The sequence below is a fragment of the Rousettus aegyptiacus genome, unplaced genomic scaffold (genome assembly GCF_014176215.1).
Source record: "Rousettus aegyptiacus isolate mRouAeg1 unplaced genomic scaffold, mRouAeg1.p scaffold_m13_p_1, whole genome shotgun sequence".
Taxonomy (NCBI): Eukaryota; Metazoa; Chordata; class Mammalia; order Chiroptera; family Pteropodidae; genus Rousettus; species Rousettus aegyptiacus.
The window spans coordinates 110,583,886-110,598,658 of record NW_023416284.1 but is presented as its reverse complement, the minus strand read 5'-3'; the positions used below and the strand labels follow the sequence as shown (position 1 = coordinate 110,598,658).

Here is a 14,773-nt window from a genome sequence, read left to right as displayed (position 1 = left end):
AATAAGCCTTGAGTTTCTTAAGACAATAAGTTGAGGCTTAGTTCGATATTGTGAAAACAAACTGGTGTAGAAAAATAAAATACTATTGAAAACATAATAGAGGTGAACTTAAACATCAAAAGAATTCATTGAAGCCAGATGAGATCAACCATCCCTTAGTTCACTGAATAATCTAACAGGTTTTCACAAGGTTTATAATTCAAAAGACATTTAGTGATTCCAAAAAGCCTGCTGAGCCCATCCAGTCAGTACTCAATTGATATTCCTAGTTCTGCTCTGATTCTGCCTTTGTGTGTACCAACTTGCAACAATGTACAAGCAGTATCTATAAAAGTGAATATACAAGGAAACATTTCAGTCAGTGTTATTTTCAAGTTTTTGTGTCTTATATTTTATGGTGAACAATTAACTTTTTATTAAATACTATTAGGGTTACATGGATCAATAAAATCAAATTAGCTTCAAGTGTACAATTTAACGGTATGTCGTATATATATTGTATTGTGTATTTACCACCCAAAGTTGGATTTCTTTCCGGGTGAACAATTAATTTGATTGGTCCTCCGATCAATTGCAGTGCTTAAAAACAGATTCATGTCTTAAAAACTAAAAAAAAATTTTTTTTTTTATGGTAATGACAATGGCTCAGATGACAACGGTCTATTGTGGTCAAACAGAAAACGTCAAGTAAAAAAGTGACCAAATCTTTCTACTGTTAACCTCAACATATGCTCTTTAATTTCTGCAAAACATCATCTAGAAAGTTAAATATTGTTAATTGAGATTGTATTGGTTTTACAATTTTGTGTTTAACATGTAAATGTTTTCAGGTTTTATGTGGGTATCTTAGATGTATACATATAAAAACTATCATAATAATAACAATAACATCGAATTGTTATACGTCAACTCTGGGTAGCTTTGATAATTTTCTTCCTCCTTAACGGCTTTACATTACTCAAGCTAGAGAAATACTAATCATCATAAAAGAGATTAACAGTAAACCTTTTGATTTATAATGCTCAGGATAAATGCTACCTAAAATAACTTAAAATGTTCTTTGACAACTTCAGAAATTTAAAATCAACTTAGATTTTAGAAATTTAAAAAATTTCAAATCAGTTATTACTTTCTACTTCAATAATTATTTTGTTTGAATTATATATTGCAAACTTTTATGACTATTATTAGAATGCACCGGCTTAGGGATATAATTAGTAGGCCTTTGGAGTATTTCTTTTGTGGGAGGTAAACAATGTTGTTGTTGTTTTTTCCCTCTTTTAATTCCCCACCCCGACTCCACCCTTGACCAAGGAATGTTGCCATCTCCCCTTAAGAAATGGATCTCTGAAGGTAGGGTGTCTCCTCCCACATGTACCCAGGGCCTGGCACAGGCGGGGGCCCGGCACACCAGGGACCCTGCGCATGACTCCACCCGGGGTGCGAACCCCGGACCTTCTGTGTGTATAGCAGATGTGCTAACCACTACACTATGGAGCCACTCCAACAATGTTGTTTTTTAAAAACACTCTTCCAAAAGGTTCAAGGTTGTTTAGAACATCCATTAACCCTAATGGAGTTACAAAATATTAAGGAAAAAAACATGTGTTTTACTTCTTGTGTCTTTGAAGATAAAGTTAATACTTTCATTGCTAAGACATTTTATATATTTATCTCTTAGCCATATGTGGATAACCAAGCAAAATTTTCATATCTCTGTTGGACACAAAATTTTTAATGTACTATTTATAATTCAACAGCTACCTTGAAATCAATGAAGTATATAGAAAAGTGCTGGGAAAAAATCAAAATGCTAAAAATGTTTGCTAATGGTTCAAGTATGTACTAAACTGGAATACTTAAAAGTTTCAAAAGTAAAATAACCTAGAATGAATATACATATATATAGTCCACATTTATATATATTTAAATGTAACTCTGCTCAAAAAAAACTAAATAATAACTAAATTATTTGTCAGATATTCATATTTAAAGTGTTTTTTTTTCCTCAAAAATTTTAGATTATTATAGAAGGCCTAGGTGAGGCAATATTTCACAGTTGATGGTTTCAAATTTGGAAGTGAAATCAGTTCAAATTGGGAATGAAGAATCTTGTGACCCCTCACCATGGTAACTGAAAGTTCTCTTAGCTTTTGACCTCCAACCAGTAACAGAAATGTCTTCAGAAGTACTTGTCCTGAATGGGTGCTGTGGAGAAGGCAAAGGAAAATAGAATCAGGATTTCATCAGGATTCAGTCTTAATTCATTCTTAACTTCAACATTTATATAATCAATAATCCACAAAAGTCTTTTTGTGTAAACTTCTTGGTAGTACACATGTTCAGGAAATCAAAGTCTGACTGGCAAACTTTCTCCACTTTATTCTTAAGACTAATCATTTCACATCATCAGATATAAAGCTTCTAGGGCTATTTCTCCCATTCTTAAAATGACCCAGCTTGACAATGATCTGAGAGCTCAGGGCCAACAGGAGTTTCAGCTCTGGCAGCATTCTTTAAAGGAGAGGTGGGAAGGGTAATAAAACTCAGAGGAAAGGGGTCTTACCCATACCAGGTACTGAAAGAATGGCTAGCCTGTGCTTAGGGTAGTCAGACATTATTTGTTTCTAGCAACAGACTTTTAAGCAGAAAAGGACCTAAAACATCATGTGTTTGAAATCAACCACCTATTTCTCCAAAATCAGCTTATCTCACATCGATATTAGTAATAGGATGGAAAAGATTAATCCTCCCTATCCCTTTTCCATATGAAGGAAACCCTTTGAATCAAGATACTTTAATAAAGAGCAGTACCTTGCACAAAAGAGGCAGAGAGCAGCCATTAAAAGTCCTCTGCACCTACAGCCATGCCATTCTGAACGTACCCAATCGCGTCTGATCTCAGAAGCTAACCAGGGTCGGGCCTGGCTAGTACTTGGATGGGAGACCACCTAGGAAGACTAGGTGCTGTAGGTGTTAAAAATGATAAATAAACAAACAAATAAATAAAAATAAAAAGGTCTTCTGCACCACTGCTGCTTTCTCTGGGGCAAAGTTGGAAAGAAATACAACTTTGCATCTGTGCATAATGATTAGGACTATTGTTTCCGAAGGTAGAACACAACTAGGCTAGTAGGAAAAATAGAAATACAAGTTTAGACTAAGATTTATCCAGAAAAATTCATGTCTGTTTTGAGAAATATAGTTACTGATTGCCAATTAATCAAGAAACCAACAGCCTCATTACTCTTACTGAAGGGAAGATTGAACTCAAACTAGAAGATACACACTAAACCACATTCAAGAGACTGGAGCCCATTTATTACCCCGTCCCCAGATCCACCCCCCCACACACACACACGCATACACACACATACGTGCAATAGCAATGTACCAGTATATTCATACACACACTGAGCTCACCCACCGAGATCTGAAGCCCAGGGTGTTATCCTAATTCAGATCTCCTCTCGTGAAGAGAGACTGAATTTTCCCCAGAGGAGTTGAAGTTTATGGACCAGCAGACTTGACACCTGAGGTGCTTGTGAGGATGGAGGGAAACCGGGGTGCAGGTACAAATATAAGAGCCAAAAGCTAAGTCTGAAGTGGAGGAAGCATCGGCAAGACTTGGCTCCTGATGAAAAAGAAAGTTCAAGTTGTCTAAAACTTTAACATTCCTCCCTCCTGTACTGTAGAGTCCTTTTGAAGTTACCCAAATCCTTCAGTAAAGGGCTTCATATATAGATGTATAGGATGAACAGTGATAAAAAGTGTGTGTGCTAACCGCATTCCCTCTGTCATGCAGTTAGCATTAATATGATGGGTAAGTGGAGGCTAAGAGAGGGAGGAAGTAGTTGGGGAGATTGTTTTATGAACTATATAGATGTCTAATCAGTGTACCATATACTTGAAACTAATTTAAAAAAATAATTTTTTTATAAAGTGTATGTGTGTGTGTGTGCGCGCGCATTGTGGTATCTACTCTATCTCATTCCCTCATAGGCTTTAGTAGAAAAAAGACATCAATCCTCTGTGTATTTGCCAACTAACTGGTGCTGTACCACCACTTTCACTGCCTGCAGCCCTCAGGAGCAACTTTCCAGCAACTTGCTGCTACTTTAAAGACATACCTGAGGTAAGGTAACTGAACAGCACAATATGAGAGAGGAGACGTAGAAAATAAATTCTCAGTTCTCTTTTCGATACCAAAACAGAAGAGTATCCTGGCTCATCTTCAGCCTCTCATAACTCCTCCCTTTAACTACAAAAGAATTAGGCCAGTTATTCGTTGTACTCAGAAAGAAATGTGTATCTATCCTTTCATTTATTGATTTGTTTAACAAAAGTTTATTGGATGCCAAGCAGGTGGACTAGAAGAGACAGTAAGATGGGATACAGGAAGCTCAAGAAGTTATCACTTTGGATATTTTAGTCTAGGTTATTGATTCCCAAATGCTGATCCTGAAACCACTAGCTGCTTCGGGGCAGTCTGCAGCATAATGAGACAAATCAGGACTATGTGGTTTAGAAACATAGGTTAAGTTGGAAGGGAATGTTTTTTTATTCTGAGAGTATGTCCTCTCAGTACTTTTCTGTTAAAATGTCCTTCCTGTCATGAAATGATTTAACAAGGAAATTTATCAAATGGAAAATTCTGTCAGTTAATAAAATTTTTAGTTTCATAAAATTGGAAGCTACTAATCAATACATATTAAAGCCCTGAATAAAAGCTAGCATTTTTATAATACTGTACAATTTATAAAGAGCTTTTGTGTACATCATTTCATTGGAATTCTACCCCCTCCTCCCTAAGTACTAAATATATACATGCACACGCAGAGAAACTCAGGCACAGAGAATTGTCCACAGCTATAGGGCTAATAAGTACAAAGTAAAGATGAGAACCCAAGCCTTCTGATTCCAATCCTAGTCCAAGAAATACTGTGAAGATGGAACTGGCAGGGCCTAGTGAAAAATGGGACATGGGAAAACAGGATAGGGGAGGCAGGGAGAAGAATGCAGAATCAAAATGATTCAGATTTTGTTTTGTCTTTGTTTTTTAACTCTACCTGTGCTTTATTCGAAAATGCATTTTCTGTATGTTTTTAACTTCTGTAGCAGTACATGAGTTTGATTGGCTTGTCAGTCATCTTATACAAATGAAAATAACAATAAAAGGACAATAACTTAATAAAATGACAATTTTTATTGTTTAAAGGAAGCAAGTGCTTCTTATAATTGGGAGGAAGAGGAGAATGAAGGGGAATTCAATGCTTTCATGAAGGCCCAATTTTGTAGGCCAAATTTTGTTAAAATTTTGCTTTCCAGGGTAACATTTACCCTCTCTCAGATTTGACTCCAACCGTGCTTTCCAGGGTTGTCTCCCCAGACACCCCGCATGCTCCCATCATTCCCAAGCCAGTTATGCATTTTTATTCCTAATCTCTTTTGTCTTGTCATTCTGTCAGCATACAATACCCGTCTGCAAATTGACATTCCCTTTTTTTTGAAATGATGTTTAAATTTTTACACTTTCACTTTGAAGTAATTCAGGCGTATAAAATAAGTACAAAATAGCACCAACGGTTACCTGTCGACCTTTATCAACTGGCCCCCAAAACATTCCACTGGTCTTTTTTTTCTCATCTACATCACATTTAGTTGTCATGTTTCCTTAGCCTCCTCTATCTGGGACAGCTCCTGAGCCTTTCTTTGTCCTTCGTATCTTCGATACTTTTGAGGAGTACTAGCCAGTTATTCTGTTGATTGCCCATGTTTTCTCATAATTAAATTCAGGTTTTACAATTCTGGCAGGAGTATGTGCTTCCAGGAAAAAACGATGTGTCCATTCCTCCATTCCTTCCATCCAAATTTAGACATTATTTTAATCTGGGTATTGGAGAGGATGGAATGAAGGGATAGATGGCAGGTATGTGGGAAAAAGGTAATATATTCCACTCTATAAATGAGGACTTTGGTGCCTGTGAACCTGTTCACAGACAGGTGAGCATCAAGATTTTGGCAATTAAATTTTTGCTGCTCAGAAAAAATTCAAACAAGGAGAGAAACAGTCCTTCCTTTAGTGCCTGGAAAATTTGTATTTTTTTTTATCTCCTCCATGCACTTTCTCTATTTTACTAAATCAGTCAGTTCATTAAGAACAAAGCTGAAGATTATAATATTAACCCATTAAAGCATAATATGCTATCAACCAAATATATAACCGGGCTTTTCTCATGCTAAATATTTCCTTCAGTAGAAGAGAGGTTTAGGACATTTTTTTAATTAATGTAGACTAATTCACTCCAAAATAAAATAGTGGTTTGCTACTGGTTAAAACTCTAGGCCCTAGATCAGACATTCTCCATTTAGACTGTTATTTTTATAAAACCCACTTCTTACTGATAAAAAAATATCTTGCTTCAGAATGTAGATGTATTTGATATGTAGAAGTAATTATTAGCACCAAAAATCTTGGCAGCATTTCTTCATACCAGCTGGGGGTAAAAAAACAACTGTTAAACAAACGACTTATGGTTAAAGTTTAAAAACTGAAACTCTACTAATTTTTTTAAAACAAAAAAAAGAGGTTCTCTTTTCTGATTATAAAAGTAATATATCTTTACTATAATAAATAGAAAACATGACAAAGTAAAAAAATTCTAATAGTCTATCACTCAGAAATAACTTTTTTTTGTATTTCTCTCCATGTGTTTCTAATGGATATTAATAAATGCTTAAAATTTATTATGTACATATATATGTGTTTATATACAATTATATATATTATCTACATATATGTAAATACATATAAATGTGATTATACTATACGTACAAACTGTGTCTGCTTGTTCATTTAGTGACATATTGTGGACTTCTCTCCTTATCAATAAATGTAACACCATATCATCATCACCTTTAATGACTCTGTATTACTCCATGACATGACTATACCATACTATATTTAACCAATTTCCTATTAATAATACATTAAATTATGTATATATTTTCACTATTACAAATTACATTGCAATGAATATTCCTCGTGTATGCATCTTCATATGATTATCTATTTCTTTGAACTGAAATTGCTAAGTCAAAGAATGTGTGTTTGACATTTTAATGTTTTTGCTAAATGTCTTCCTGGAAAGTAGGACTAATTTATTAAAAATTACTAATTTGTTACATTTATAGAATGTTTAATCTTTATAATTTATTTTTCATCTATCTTTATTTTGTGTCGTTTTCAGTTAAAATGGGTTCACATAAGGAAAAGTGAGATTGGATAGATGAGAAGCAATGGAAGTACTTATTTTTATTCTCTATATTTTGATATCATTTTAACTAGACATAACAAAACTATGTACATGTATTACTTGGGTAATTAAAAATAAAAACTATTTAAAATCAGAATATAGGCTGCATCTTTAAATTTTAACAACCCAGATTTTAAAGATTTGATTAATAGCTTTTCGAGCTCTGTGGCATCCAAGCATATCTGCCAAAAGTTAAACTCAAAGGCTAAACTTGGAAATTTTGCAGTGAAGTGCAGCTGGTTTATCTTATCTGACATCCAAACACTTAAGAAAAATAAATATGCCCACAGGCTTTATAATGTCCATTAGCTGAAATATTCTCCCAAACAGAACTTTCACTTTTGGATTCAACTCTTTATCTTCAGGCTTTTCTTCCTTCAGAGCAAGTTTGCCCTGTGCCTCTTTTCTGTTCATGAAACAAACTACCATGGTTCTGTTTAAGCAGGATCACTCATGGGGAGGGTGACCATGTAATTTATTGTCCAAATAAAAAGACTTTTGAGAGTGAGAGGGAGTGCTATAATAATTATCCTGGGATAACAAGAGGAAACCAGAACCATCCCATGCAAAGTAAATTGGATAATCATCTTATTTTCAGGCTTTTTAATTACTGTGATTTTAGGGGTTAGCTTTTTTTAATTTCAATACTTATTAAACAAAAACTATGTGCTATAGGAGTCAGAAAGAATATATGACCTATGACTTGGTCTTACAAGGACGTTACCAGGCACTTGGAAAGACAGAACCAGTGGCAATAAAAGACAATACGTTAAATGTCAGAAACGTCAACAACAAACACCATCAAATACTGCTTTCTTAGTGCCTTACAAACCTTTCACATATTTAACCTATTTTTCTTTACAATACTCAGGTGAAATTAAATATTATCTTCACTTTTGAGTCGAAGCTGAAAAAAGTCGTAGGATCCTCCCAGAGTCACAAAGCTAGTAAAAACTAAGATGAAACCAAAAACTCCAACATAACCTATGTTAATCTTCAGTACCTGCTACCTGTATATGTGATGAACTATATGGAGGAGCACATTTTGGTTACAGGGAGTACTCAATGTTAATTTAATACCTTAAGCTATAGCTGGTGTAGGAACAGAGCAGAGAGACAGATTAGGAGGTTGAAACTAGAGGGGTCAAAGATGTATGCCAGTTACAGCCATGCCACACTGAACAAGCCCGATTCCATCTGATCTTGGAAGCTAAGCAGGGTCGGGTCTGGTTGGTACTTGGATGGTAGACCACCTAGGAAGACCAGGTGCTATAGGTGTAAAAAATATATATAAAAAAATAAAGGATTGTAAACTGATACAGTCCTTGCAATCTGTGAGGTCAACCAAGGGCTGCCTCACCTAAAAAAAATTTAAAAATAAATAAATAAATAAGATGTATGCCAAGATATATGCCAAAATCAGAAGTATAGGTCAGATGAGAGGTTATCAAGAAGGCATATAGTTATATGTCCATATTTACAAATTACTAGGCCTTAGAGAAGAAAAAGCAGTCCTAAAAGAGGCAGGAGCATGAGCAAAGATCATTCAGTTCGAATTGCACTCGGAGTTCATATGGAAGCATAACATGTAAGAGAGGTCAGATACTGGGATCTGTGTATAAAGAGAAATATGTTTTGGCTTAAATAAGAATCAAAGCTGAGGTGGACTAGACTAATAGCAGTGCCAATAAAGGAAAGAAAAAATAAAACAAATACTTAGTGATGATAAAAGTAGTTGAATGTTGGGGAAAAAAACCTATAAATATTTATGCCTGAGAGAATGGTGGTGTGACAAAATTGTGGAGGTGCATTGGGAAAGCCAGTTTATAATTCAAGTTAAGAAAAGTGTATTTGTTTGCTCGGACTACCGTAGCAAAGTACTACAGGTAGCTTTAGTTTGGGAATATATCTCTTCACCGTTCTGCAGGCTAGACATCCAAGATAAAGGTGTCGACTGAGCTGGTTTCTGCTGAGGCCTCTCTCCTTGGCTCGTAATGGGCATTTTCTCTGTCTTCACATGGTCTTCCCTCCGTGCCTGTCTGTGTCCTAACTTCTCTTCTTATAAACACAACTCGTCATAGTAAATTAGGGCCCACCCACATGACCTCATTTTTACCTTAATCACTCTCTCCAAATATAGTCACATTCTGAGGTACTGGGGACTTCGACATCAGAATTTTGGGGGGACACGATTCAGCCCATCACAAGAAGAGACTGAGAGAAAGGTACCAAATAGAATTTATGTACCAAAAGATACAAGTTGAAGCTGTGAGACCCCATGAATTCTCCAAAGGAAAGAGTATAGAGAATAGATTTAAGTGGAAAATATTTAGCATGTAATAGCAAGGTACTGTGCTGAGAACTGTATATAAAAATGCAGACAACGCAGCAATACTCTTTAGAAATGTACAAGACATAAACACAGCTCATGCACACGTGAATGGCATCATATGAAAATGGCCCTAAGACAAATAAGTGTTAAGGATGTTCTAAAAGAAAGAAAGAAATATCAGACGGTGAAAAGAAATAAGCAAAGGGGCTAGGAATGAGGCTTTGGAATAGTTTGTTTTATCATTACTGGTGACTTTTGCCAGCATCTGATGTTTTCCTTGGATGATTTGTGAGGACTAAGTGATTTAACCCAATACTTTACAATTTATCATAAATCATCTAGCATTAGCTTTGAGCAATGCCAGTAAAGGTTAATCGGACTCAGAGTTTAAACTAGTCAAGAGCACAACCCAGAAACTCAATTTTATTACTTTTTAAAAGATAAGGAGAAACAGCTGCAGATCATTTATTATAAACGTCTTAGTGAGTCAGGATTCATCTGGAACTATTGCTCACAGCTGCTCCCAAACGCAGGCGAAACTGTAGGGTCCTCAGAGTTTCATCTCCCCAGAGGTCCCTCCCTGCCCAGCACACTGCTTTTGCCCAGAACTCCCACTCCTCCAAGTTAGTGCAGTGGGACCCCAGGAAACCCTTTTTCAAGTACAATTGTGATTCAGGCTGAGAATATCCATTAACTCATACTATGACCAGTTTTCCAGTTTAGTGATCACTTTAGAAAACTCAGTGGAAATATAATAGAGGTAAGTGCATTTTGACAGAGAGATGAGAGAAAGTAAAATGTTAACATTAAAGAATGCTGGGTAAAAGACAAAGGAACTGTTGCACTGTCTTTGGAACTCTTCTGTAAATCTAATTTCAAAATTAACAATTTACGAATAAAAAGAATATAAAGTAGGACATTGTCCAGGAAATGATGTTAATGAAAAAAGCAAAATATCATATAAAATGATCACAAATCTGTAAATAATTATATATCAAATATACCAAAATAATATCAATGGTTATCTCTATGTGGTAGAATTAAAGTTGATTTTATATTTTCTCTGTACCTTTCTATAACCTCCAAATTTCCTTCAATGAGAACTTTTAAATTTTATAAGAAAAAAAATAAAGATTAAAGAAAAAAGAAACAAAATTTAAAAAAAAACCTTTTTAAATGCTCACCACCTGAAATGATCTCTCAGTGTCTCTGTGGAGAGTTGAGGAAGCTGTCCAGATTTCTCAGCATGGCAGACGAGGGGCCTCAAGATATCTGGGCTCTGCCTCCATCTTCAGTTTCATCTCTTGCCTCCTTTCCTTCTTATCATCCTAAACAAATTATAGGCCCCCAACCTACCTTGTGCATGTAGGATGTCCTCAATGTGGAAAACCCTGTCCTCAAATCTTCTGGTTAAGGACTGCTCCCTCGAGATTCAGCCCAGGCCTTCCCTGACATTTACTCAACCCATACTAACAGTACCACATTTGGTTTTACCATTTACCATATGTTAATCTATCTCACCCACTTGTCTGTGAGCTCCTTGAAGACAGAGCTCTGTATTATTTTCCACTTTGAAGCCTAGCACAAGTGCTGACACCAAGTAGAGCCTCAAACATTTTCTGAATGTCACTAAGTTCATTCACTATATTCAGTATCTCCCCTCTAGCCCATCCGATCCCACCTTTCCCTAAGTCTCTATATGCAAAGAAAAACTTGCCTCAATCTAGTCATGTAATTCTCCAAAATGGGGTGACTGCATCCTGCCTGGGGTAGGTTGATACAGCAGTCTTGAGTTCCTGGAAATTCTCCCAAGGTCACTGAAGTTAGGGACCCACGAAAGCTTCCTGTATTCAAAGTGCTGAACAAATCTTTTCCAATAGTTCCCTAAGCTATTTCCCCGACAGCTTAAAAGCAAACCACCCCAACTGGGAACAGAAAAGGAGTAAAGCAGGGATTTCCTTTTCCTCCCAGACCTAGGGAACACAGTTTCCAGAAGTTTTTTTTTTCTTTTTAATTTTTTAAGACCTATAAAGTAAGCAGGAAGATTTTCAGCTTTAATGTGCAGTTCCCCCCATATAAGAGCTTTACAAGCTCAAGTCCTTAAGACGGGACTTGGAAACAGGATTTTAAACCACTTTGGAAGCGAAACCTCTGATACCACGTCTTCAGTGAGTTGGGTTTAGGGTTTCACAGACCATAATTTCACTCCTTTAGGTAGCAGAGCAAACATTATAAACAGTCATACCCTACTGTCATTAATGGATGCTTCAGGCCATGCCCCTCCTGCCTTTCACAGCACCTGGCACTTATTTGACAGGCAGCAAGCACAAAAATTATCACGGAACGGATACAGTCTTTTTTTTTTATTTGCTTCATTGTGTCAATGTAATTATCCCTTGGGAAGGGGCAGAGGGGATATTCCACAGACCTCCAGAGCAATGTTGATGAAGAGGTCTCCTAATCTGTATCTTGTCTCATGACTAGGCTCCCTTTCCCCTCCCCAACTCCTGGATACTTTTTCCCACCTCCTTCATGGGTCCTTTCCCAGCTGAAGCCACTTCCTCATCCACAGCTCCTCTTTTCCCCGGGGTACTCTTCAAACATCGGAAGACATAAGAACGTAGACACTTCATGTATTTTGTATTACATTGTGTCTCTCAGAATGTCACAGATATTTATGTGTTTTTGTCAACAAGCCACTTTGGAACATAGCTCTTATCAAAACATTAAAGTTACAAATTAGATTATGAAGAATTTATTTATAAAATATTTTTTAATACAATAGCTTCTTATTCAAAGTAACAAAGCTGTATTGCAGCAATGGAATGAATTTCTAACAATGACAGACTGGTGCCAGGAGAGCAGACACAAAGCTAAGGAAGATGGTTTTGGATAACACACTCTTCCCAATGCCCTACGGCATACATCTAAGCTGAGGAATACACTACACAGGCAGTTCCAAGCGGAAGCAAACCCTTAACACTCTCCACCACTTCTGTGTTACAAAGCTGCCTTGTGCATTCCTCTAACACACTGAACTGCAGATGTCTAAGTGCGTACATGGCTCTCCACAGTGCATCATAAGCTTTGTGAAAACAAGGATTTGTTCCATATCCCCAGCATCCAGAAACATTTGCCATCTATGAAGCATTCAATACACATTTGTAGAATGCATCAATCTCTCTCCTTCCTTGGGTGCCTACCTGGGAAGTTCACACACAGATAGGTTGAACACAGAAAGAAATGACCCGCCGACACCTCAGCTCCATAAAGGCAGAAGTGTGGCTGTTTTGTCCACTGCTGTGTCCTGAAACAATGTAGAGCACATGTAGTTAACAAATATATCTTGAATGAATGACTGCTCCATCTGAAAGGGTGCCTTCCTATCCTTTCTATTTCGTCTGATTTTCCTAGCCATCACTCACTCTGACCTCTGATTCATCCTCTTAGAGTTCCCTCCTTTTGTGCTGAGTATTCGTGATGGTGACACCTTGCCTAAAACCACACTCCTCCTGGAACTCACTGGCCTGCTAGTTCCCTTCCGTGGTCCTTCTGAGGTGGTCTCTTCCCTCATTCTTTCCTCTTCTCTCTCTCTCTCTTTTTTTTTTTTTTTTCCTTCTCTTCCTTTCCTTCTTCCTCTCCACTCTTCTCCTTTTAATTATTTGAGACATGAAAAAAAGTATAAATTATATCTCAATGATCAAGTCTCCACCATTCACCTCACAAATTAAGATATTACAGTTATAATTGAAGCCCCTATATATGTGTCCCCCACAGCACTTTTCGCTTCCTAAAAATACTCATTATCCTTCACACATATAGATATAGTTTCACAGTTTTTAACTTATTAGTAGTATATAAATAATGTTTGCCTATTTTCATGTGGAAAGATGAAGTTCTAGTTCCTTATTTATTAGAGCTGTATAATATAATATTCCATTGTATAAATATGTCACATCTGATTAGTTCATTTTGCTACTAATTGATATGTAGGTGGTTTTCAATTTTTGTTATTACAAACACTATTGCTGTGGACATTTTTGTTACCCTTTAGGTGGGAATAAAGGGGGGTTCCAGTTGGCCCCTGGGGAAAAACTCTCCAGCCACCTCAGACCAGGGAACTCAGTGGCTCAGGAGAAGGAGCTGTGTTGGGTTGGCAGTGACATTGAGGAGGAATGCATTCCGGCTGCCATCTTTCCAGAACCTCCAGTTTTCTGTATAAAACCTTAACTTTATAATGACATCAAACTGCCCTGTTACAAGATATTTCTTTGTCAGCCTGGCAATTCAAGTGTAGGAATAGAGAAAGCAAATATTTGGATTGATTCAGGACTGGATTTGTGGGGAAAATTTTTTTTTAATTTACTTTAGGTTGTCTAAAGCCATCCCATAGTGACACCATCTACTGTTAACTTTAGTCTTGCATTCTCACCTCAGAACTTGTTGTTTCATTTTGCTTGTCTTCCCCCCACCTTTTCCCCCAAAATCATTGCTTTTGACAGAATTATTGATCCACATCTTATACATTTTGGAGATGACATTGAAGGACTAGGTAAAATGTGGAAAAGCAACTTTTTAATAGTGTTGGTAGCCAAAAGATATAATATAAATTAAATTAAATCCTCATAAATGCTCCAGAATCTAGTGTATTAGAATTCTCCTTAAAGCTTAATAGAAAAAATATTGAATGAAATCCACGTTCCTACCAACAATGTTAACCTTGACTCTGAGGCAGCAATTTTTTTTCACCTTTTGTTGATAAAAATGATATTTTAAAAGCATTGATAGTCCTCTCGGTATATGAAATCTTCATGTCTTGAGGCTTAAATTGTAAAATGCATTCTGCCATTCAGTTCTAAGGTTTTAATAATACCCTTTAATCTTGCTAGAGTTCATGGAATTCTATACAGTAATTTGAGCACCACCTAGCGGGCATTCTGCATACATTCCTGTCTTGAAGGAAACTAGGTAGTTTCATGAGACTAAGGAGGAATGTGACTGGGCAGATGCCCACCTTCCCTACCTCAGAAGACTGAAGTGACAACTTACATAATTCATAGAACCTTTTATCCACCCGCAACACTTTAATAATGTTCACAGAGGTCTTCTAAATCCATCTCACTTA

At 36.5% G+C, this 14,773-nt stretch overlaps 2 pseudogenes; both read left to right on the top strand.

Moving 5' to 3' along the window:
- Positions 1–2,857: 2,857 nt before the first annotated feature.
- Positions 2,858–2,976, top strand: LOC118606683 (annotated as a pseudogene).
- A 5,499-nt stretch (positions 2,977–8,475) lies between these two features.
- Positions 8,476–8,594, top strand: LOC118605049 (annotated as a pseudogene).
- The last annotated feature ends 6,179 nt before the right edge of the window (positions 8,595–14,773 follow it).